Source organism: Ictidomys tridecemlineatus, chromosome 14 (genome assembly GCF_052094955.1).
Source record: "Ictidomys tridecemlineatus isolate mIctTri1 chromosome 14, mIctTri1.hap1, whole genome shotgun sequence".
Classification (NCBI taxonomy): domain Eukaryota; kingdom Metazoa; phylum Chordata; class Mammalia; order Rodentia; family Sciuridae; genus Ictidomys; species Ictidomys tridecemlineatus.
Genome location: NC_135490.1, coordinates 53,070,614 through 53,080,104, shown reverse-complemented (window position 1 = coordinate 53,080,104; position 9,491 = coordinate 53,070,614). Strand labels below are relative to the sequence as shown.

Below are 9,491 nucleotides of genomic sequence, written 5' to 3'. Positions count from 1 at the left end.
AACTGAGACTGGTTTTACACATTATCTTGTTTAAACTGAGGTACCACCCATGGGAGTAGCATCATGCTACTGCTAAAAGTAATCTTGGGAGCTACCTGAAGAGTATTGATCCCATGAATTTCTCATGGGATGGAAATGGGGATTCAGGATCCTGTCTGTAATGAAAATGATCTTGACCCCTTATTGCAACAATTTTAGAAATATAAGAAAAAAACATATTGGAGGAAAATAAATTCATAACTAAAGACTCCACTCTAAGAACATACTATTAATAAGGTAATAGTCTTTCAACTAAAATGCTTTCTTTAAGTTAACTATAAATAATATCCAGATGAAATCAATGGGATAGAAGTGCTTTGGAAATGATTTCCAACTTCATATGACTTTAACTATCATGATATTGAGCTGAAATTAAACTATTACACACACTAAAAGATATTTGTTAATACATAATTCATTTTTATATAGGTTGGCTTAAAGGATTTCTTGTAGAACTTAAAAAATTAAAGTAATAAATATATATTACTTTATACTTTAATAAATATATGTGGATTAAATATAAGGAAAAATTAATCACATGTACCCAATTTTCATGTTAAAATATTGTACCATTATCATTACAGGAAAATTTTCTCCCCAGAGCTGGGGACTGAACTCAAGGCCTCATGCATGCCAAGCACATGCTCAACCACTCAGCTAAACCTAAACACCCAGTTTCCAGGAAAGAATTCTGGTGGTATCATCAATTTTTTTAAAAAGTTCAACTATGTAATAGATATTCAAATCCAAATTCAGGTAATTGCAAAGCTTTCAGTGGCTTTAAAAGTAAATTGTAGTATAGTGTGTATTAATAAATACCTGTATAAAAAATGTGGATGCTAAGGTCCAAATTTAGATTTCTTTAAAAAAACAATGAACAGTAAAACCTCAAATACTAAATCAGAAATGGTAATTGTAATAGATACTATTTTATATAAAGTAGAAACTGAGGCCCTACCTATCTTACGTACAATGAATAAAAACCATCATGTGAAATTTCATTATTTAAATATCCAAAACAGGGCAATGTATGTGTATTAACGTATCTGAATTTATTTATAAAGAGAAGACAGACAAATATTGCTCTCAATTTTGTGGTTAGACGGAAGTCACTGGGTACATTCAGCAGAAGTCTTAGAATTTTATTCCTCATGAAGGGAATTTAAATCTGTAATCAAGTTTGTAATCCTAACAATCCAGGATGTAGTATAACTTAAAAATCACAGATAAGTTTCTGAGTTTCACTCACCATTTTCATGCAGTTGAAGCTGTTCTCTTTCTTGTTCTTCTTGAGGTGGTTGAACATGTTTTAAAAAGTCCATCCTGTACATTACAAAACCCAAAATAGCCAGCAACACAATCCTGCCAGAACTGCTAAAATGATTACCCACACAGTCATAGGCATGGGGCTGAATGCTTCAGGTGACATTAGTGGTAACTAATGTGGAATTGAAGATATCCTCAATTGCAAGGATTTTTTAAGGAAATTCTATGACATTAAATGAAGCAGATGACTTCAGAGAATATGAATTATTCTGGTATTTCTTATTTACAAAAGTCTCAGTCCATAGTAAAGACAGGATTGAACTCGTGCCTCTGTCTAGTTGCCTAACTTAAGACAATCCTCAGGCACTGGGCAATTCCACAATCCAAAGTGTGAACATCTCTTTCACTGAAGGCAAGATCTTGCTTTGTGATGAGATGGTTCTGGTCACCTTGCCCAGCAAATGTATCATTCTTCTTAGTTGTTTGTAAAGATGAGATCTTGATTCTTAAAGGGTTGATCTCCATATCTGAAGTACAATTCACTGGCCCATCAATGTCATAATGAAGAATGTACAACAAAGTGTTGTTGTTATGTTTATAAGGCCACTGAAGATTTAGCATGGCTTTGCTGAATGAACTTGAACCATTGTTTCTCAACTCCTAAATGTGCTGAACAACTGGTCTAACATCTTGTCTTCAGTCTTGGATTTCTCCATGTGCTCCCAATTTGGAATAGGAAGAAAGACATGATCAGGACTTGAGACTCCTCTTATCTCAACAGCAGCTATAACAGCAAGGTCAACTCTGTAAGATACAACTGGGCTTACTTTATCAAAAAGATTAGAACTTTGAATTTGTAAATAAAATTTCACAATCTCTGTGATTGCTGGTGTGCACTTAATCAAAGACCAGCTAAGAGTTGAGTTCCAGCCTTCATTGGGTTTCCTAGGTCACATAGCACTTGGCGGGTTTGGCTTTCTGTCTAAAATGCACAAGAATGTCCTGCTAATGCTTCACTGTTCCAGACAACCCTGATGAAATCAGCCTGTGGTGGCATGGAAATGCTGAGCTCAGCTTCATAGCCACCTTCTCCTTGATTCTAGTTTAACAATCAATGTGAGAGGGTTGTCATCTCCAATATAGATCTTCTTTTGATCACTATGTACAGAAACTACCAGTTTGGGTTTACAGACATTGGCTTCACCACAGTCAAGTACAAAATGAGCCTGTCCACTGATTTTGGCAGGAGTGAACTGGTTAAGGATGGGTCACAAGCCTTTGGCATCAGCAGCTGTTCTATAATCCAACTGATGCGTCATAAAAATAGTAATTGGGGTAAGTTTGTCTCTAAATTCAGATTCATCTGCAGATATGCTATCAGCTCTTTCACACTGCATCTGCACCCTCTAGAAATTGTCATGTTCTTGGAGTGACCTGGGAACCTGCTATGGAGAAACAGTGCTTGCTGAATTGATCCTTTTTGCTTGAGTATATACAAAAGAAGCTCCATCTGGAAGTTAAGTTTCCTTGGAAATGCTCCTTTGCCATCTGCCTTTAAGCAAAACCTGACATTAAAAAAGGAAACTTTGAGAGTTGTCCCAGGCAATGAGCAGGTTTTATTGTCCTGATTTTAAATGCTAGGGTATACTTGAAGGCCAGCATTTATGGTGATAACAGGTCTGGTCCTGTATAAGACAGCTCTACACAAAAAGCTCTTACAATGAAGTCTGGATATGCATTCTTGTCTCTGTCTGTGGCTTCCTTCATGGAATAGCCAAAGCTTGGCGGCATCCTCTGTGCAGCCCACTGCCCTTCAAGGATGAGATGGCACCGTGTTCAAGCCTGTTGATTTTCTATTGAAGATATAAACAATTCCTTTTTTATCTTCACACCCATTTGGAGCAGTGATTGCAATATCATTGACACCATCTTGGTCCAGATCTCCCAAAGGAGCTATGGCATTACCAAACTGTGCCAAGACCTCAAACCCATTCAGCTTTGTAGTATGGAATTCTCCTGAAGCTTTCTGAAGAGACACAGAGATCTACTCCACCATTTGGAGTTTGCCATCAGAGCCTCAAAAAACATCTGCATAATCATCCCCATTAACGCCAGTGGCAGCTACAGAAAATCCAAAATATGCAGCCATCTGCTCACCAGTAAAATTGTGCAAGGAAGACATGTTTTTCCCATCATAAAAAAAAACCACTTCCAGAGTCCTTGCTGCTTTTGGAACTCCTGAAACAAAGACATTTATGCCATTACAATTGAAATATCTGACAGCCACTGAGTAGCCCAACTGTTATCAAAAATTGCTTGTGGATTCTGAGTGGCTAACTGATTATTATACTTGATGCTATGAACATTGGGGTCATATTTAGATAAGATTTCTGCCACTTGATCCCAAATGAGCTGACATTGTTAATAAAAACTACCAGAGCCACCAAGAAGTACTCTGTCAGCTTTAGTAAAATCAATGCTGAATCCTCCTTGAAAAAAAATCCCTGTCCATCAGCATCAATATTTTTTGACTTGCATGGAGCATACTCAACAGTCTTAGGTCCATCTTGAAGAAAGAAAATTACAACAGGCTCTCTCTCCTGTTTCAGCTCAGTCCTCCAGTGGTACTAGGGAGCACAGGCCAAAAATTTATCCTGTTTTGACCTCACAGATGCTCCAAACCACTGGCGGGATTTAAACTCTTATGGATCATCCTTGGCATAATCTCTATTGCCTGTTGCATCAAATTCAGTTGGTTGGCACTGGTGGCTAGAAGACCAGTCACATTTGAGGACTTGCCTTCCTTCTACAACCCCGAGCTGGGTAGTGTTTGCTTAGGGAGTTTCCACCAGAAAAAACATCCTGGAAGAAGGTGCTGGGCATGAAGAAATCCACAGCTTAAGCCAAGTAATTTCCTTCTGAGCCAAGAGTACTCTGCAGAACTGTTCACATCTAAGTTGAAGGTGCTGCAGAGGCAGCAGTAGTCCAGAGACAGAAGCAGGAGGAGGCAGGGGCCAATGTGCACCGCCGCTGCACCTGAGAATCAATGGCCAAGTGCGCCCAGGATGCCAAGCCTGGAGCGGCTGCCCCTCCCGGGACACATGGTGCCAGGGGCCCGCCGCTTGTGCGAGCCCTAACTTGTGGGCTCTCTTCCCAGGTAGCCTGGGACAGCTCTGGGAGAGGCAGGAGGGCTGTTTCCTAGAGGCTGCCCTGGAAGGGAGGCGAAGGGTGCATGAGGTCGGGACAGTAGCGCGGGTGCCCCTCGCCTCCTCTGAGCTTCGTTCAATGCAACATCACGGGCTGGGGACTCTAAAATATATTTTAAAATATAACTTTTCATAAGTTTAACATGATCCTAGATTTGCAGATTCACTGGCATTTAATAGGGAATATTAACCTTAGACTATGAAGATAAAGTAAATTCATGAATTTTAACCTGCTTCTCTACAGCTTTCTCACTTGTCATTCATTAGTGGATGAAAGCCTTCTCTGCACACATTCTGACAACAAATCTTTTTTTTTTTTTTTTTTTTTGACTGGTCGTGTGTCTTTTAGAGTCAAACCTTGCACAACTTTTATTCATTCTCACTTACAAACACTAATATCCCGTCCATACTTTCTCTGTAATTCATTGGTTTTACTATGGCTTCAAGAATTGTTACATCTTTTCTTTTCCTTTTCTTTTTTGGCAGTCTATATGGTGATCTGAAAAGAACATGTTAAGACATGATTTTATGCAATAGCTATCAAATATGTAAACTTCAGTATTCCAAGAGCTTGTGCACAACAAGGAAAGAAATTCAAGAAATATTTAATGAAATTAATGTATCGGCATTTCCCTCCTGGTCTTCTGTTTCCTGTGCTCATTAAAATGGAGAATATGGACTGTAGGGGCCATTGGTCTGCTTTAGGGTGATGTTTCTTGCATTTTCATAATCTAAAAGTAGAACTAAAGCATCTCAGCAACTTCAAGCTGGCACAAGTACATTGCTTTCAACCCGAAATGCATAATTAACCAGAAAGCTAGTTGTTGACAGCTAAACTGACTGTTCAAAAAAGGCCCCATTGCAGTTCTAATGAATGCTGAAAAGTAGGGTGTCACAGTGATTTTTTTTTTTAACAGAGAAGCTATATCCACGAAATTGACAAAGGCTCATTTTTCAAAGCTGATGAAAGCTTAAGGGAAATAACAATTATGTCTGTTGTCAAGTACTTGTATCCAAGAGGGTATTTATGATCCCATGGAAATTCTATAATTTACTAAACCACTAAGCAGGTCCATGCTATTCGCCCTCCCCAACCCCACAGAAAGCATCTTATCTCAACAGAGAATTGGAGTCAATGATGTAAATTAAGTAGTTCTCATAAGGAAGACAGGAGAAAAATGCTATAAAAGCATGCTTCCCAATTTCCAACAGAAATACCCAATAATTGGATAGGATACCAAATTTCACAGCACAAATGAATCTCCTGGTTACAGAATGAGAAATTTACCCAAGCAGGATTAGTGGCTTATAGTTAAGATGGACTATTATGTCTACTCTTGCTAACAGCAATTTCACAAGAAAAATTAAAATAAATATGGGAAACATTATGAATCAAAGCCAAGGAATGCCTTAAATATAGATTTCTTCAGGAATGTGCATGAATATTACCACATCTTTAAATGGTAATTTTAAGAGATTGTCTTCAAAATACATGGATGACTCATGATGTAATAATTGCCCTCTTTCCAGCACCTTCTACAAATTAGAATTCTTGGGAGATCCCATGTACTAATCTGCCTCCCAATTACAAGCAGCTTTTTTTTTTTTCTGGTACTGGGAATTGAACCCTGGGGGCACTTAACTACTGAACCACATCCCCAGCCCTTTTAAAAATATTTTATTTAGAGACAGGGTATCACAAGTTGCTTAGGGTCTCACTAATTTGCTGAGGCTGGCTTTGAACTCTTGATCCTTCTTTCTCAGCCTCCAGAGCCACTGGTATTACAGGCGTGCACAACTGTGCCTGGCTCAAGAAGAAGGAAGTTCACCTTTTCACATTTGTAGTGCAGTGCTTACTCTGTCAAGTCTATGGTTGATCTGGACATGTTTCTTTTTTAGAAAAGTTAGAACAAGAAGAATGAGGTTATTCTTCAAATGACTTTGATGAAATGCAGTCTTTATACTTGAGCTAATAACTCTTTTATTTCTTCATTGTCTTCCTTCCCTCCTTTTCTCCTTTCTTCCTTCTTTCCTCCCATCCTTTCTCCCTCCCTCTCTTCCTTCTTTCCTTCCTTCCTTTTTTCCTTCTGTGGTTAATCCATGAAACACTCCAGCTATGTCATTCTAATTGTACTAACAACTTGAAATCCAGTTTAAATTTCCATAAATTTGCCTTATTCCTTGAAAATAATTAGCATGAGTTTTATTTATTTATTTAAAAATTTTAATCTTTATTTAACTTATTTATTTATATGTGGTGCTGAGGATCAAACCCAGGGCCTCAGTCATGCTAGATGAGTGGTCTACCACTGAGCCACAACCCCAGCCCACAGCATGAGTTTTAAAAATCTGTTTGCCAGATCTTTATAGACTTAATAAACTTATAAAGATCATTTTATATAATGTGCATACATAGCATTACTGTATGCTATTCATATATCCATTCTCTTTCTGTAACACCAAGTTTCTAGATGTTTCCCACTCATGAAAAAAAGCAGTTTATACTGAATTCATCTATTGTCAGTCCCTTTACAAAGTATGCACAAACACAAATATATACATGCACACACACAGAAGTTCTAGTTTTTAAATTTCACATTCCTTAAAAACTCATACATGTAAGACAAAGATTATGCTAAATATAATCTTTCTCTAGAGCATTTCCCCTTTGACAGGCAATGGAAAAGTAACAGAAAATATCACTCTTCTTGGAGCTGTGGGCTTCCTTAGACTTTCTAATTCTTCACGAATGCACAGTTATTTTTCTAAGGTGCTAGAATGTCCCCTGTGCAAACTTAACAGATAAGTGGATACAGAAATAGAGCTATAAATGTCTTACAGCTTTTCAGTAATGGCAGCTGAGAGCTAGAAAGGATGACAACACATGGTCTGCAGTGAGGGCTGAGTGCAGATGCTAGTAAGCTGGGGGCTAGCAGAGTGGAATCTCTCTCCAGACTGACTGATAAAATCAGCATGGTGAAGCTACAGGAAAGCCATAGCCCTCTGCTATCCGGAGCCATGTGTGTGGTGCTGAGGACTGGACCATGAGGACAGCTGGAATGCTTCTATATTTGCACCCAAGCCTAAAATTTAACCATCATCAGCACATCATGTTAGTTTCAAGCCAAAGCATTTTGTGGGACCCTTCTCTGAATAATACAGCCTTCCAACTTACCACCTGGGATTTGAATAGTGACCATAATCCTCACATCCATGTCACATGCTGACTGCATGTGCATAAAACAGGAATAAGACAATCTTCCGAGTGTTTTGTTCTCTCAATTTCTTTCCCATTGACTTGTTATTTTGTGAGGACAGCAAAGAGTAGACTGAGGATTAGGGTAAGTGAGTTCTAGGCCCAGTTCTGCCTCTTCTTAACTGTGTGATCTTAGTAAGTCACTTGCTACTTTCCTGTGGACAGTTTCCTTATCTGTGACATTAGACATTTAATTAAATGTGCGGGGCTGGGGATGTGGCTCAAGCGGTAGCGCGCTCACCTGGCATGCATGCGGCCCGGGTTCGATCCTTAGCACCACATACAAACGAAGATGTTGTGTCCGCCGAGAACTAAGAAAAAATAAATAAATATTAAAATTCTCTCTCTCTGTCCCCCTCTCTCTCTCACTCTCTCTTTAAAAATAAATAAATAAATAAAAATAAAATGTGAGATACTTCTTCAAATTTCAGATTTTTCTTCTTTATTGGTAGTTTTCTCTTTGTACCTGTGTCCATTTCTCCATTTTTATTTTATGAATTTTTAATCCTTCACCTCCGACCTTCAAAAGTTCCCTGTCCTGGGGAAATATGACCCCTCTATACTTGGAGCCTCTGTAGCTCTCAGCACATTGCATTTGGATCACTCTTCCTGTATAGTCAATTTCTTTCAACAATGACTTTTTGTATCTTATTTATAATATGTTTCCAAGTTCTTGGCACTTAGCCATGCATTCAATGAATATCTTTGGAATACCTGACCTTCCTAGCCTTCTCTTGGAGAGCCCCTTTAGGCAAAGGCAGAGGTCAAGAGGAGTCTAAGTTTGTTTCAGGCTAACTGTTCACAGGCTAGCGTTCAGACTTAGACATCTGAGTTAGTCATTACAATTACCTGTGAACACTCCTAACCAGTTTGCATTTATTCATTTACAAATGTGGGCATTCACACACTATTATGTCAAGATCCAAGGAATATATTCCAAAGATAATAACGTCCAAAATATATTATCTCATAACAATTGAATAGTTTTCTATTACACTAGACTGTATATTTGGTCATGGAACAAGCCATATTTTCTTCAGCCCTCTATGGCTCCTTCTTTATCTCCTTCCTCTGCCCCAGTTCCTAATGAAGTTTGAGGAATCAAACCTGGTTCAATACATTTTTACCAAAAGTTAGTTTAAAGTTGAACAACATCAGATCCAATCTCCTCAAAAGTCTTTATTCTGTGTAGTTCTCTTTATATAAAAACATGCAGGTGCCCATTTTAGCCTATCAGTCTCAACTCATCAATATGCTCTTTTAGAGTGTGGATATCTTCTTCGCATACTTCATAGATTCACACCCAAAGCCCAATTTAGAAGCACTAAGTGGAGAGATTCTCTGCTTTATTTTTTTACATTTCTCTTCTGAAGCCCCAGGAATGTTGGCACTTAAGACACCCTTTTTACACAAGGAACACAATAAAGCAGTCCAATAGCCTGAATCTGGGTAAAACAGGATGGCTTTGGGAAGAAGTGGAGTAAGAAGTTACATGGCCCAGCTGAAGAAACTAAAACTACAATGACAGCTTTTACTTAACAAGCCACTGCACATTGAAGCATGCCTCCACACTCATAAAAGTGTGAGCTCCTACCCAAGGCCTATATTTTGAAGTGGCTCTAATATATATATTTAAAATTCATGATTTTGATCAAGTTTTAGCATACAAATTATTTCTTGGACATGACCAGCTCATTCTGCTATGCTGAAAGATTTGACATTGG

General features: G+C 38.3%; 1 pseudogene; it reads right to left on the bottom strand.

The window, feature by feature from the left end:
• Positions 1-1,259: 1,259 nt before the first annotated feature.
• Positions 1,260-7,744, bottom strand: LOC144370645 (integrin alpha-V pseudogene; annotated as a pseudogene).
• Between the last annotated feature and the right edge of the window lie 1,747 nt (positions 7,745-9,491).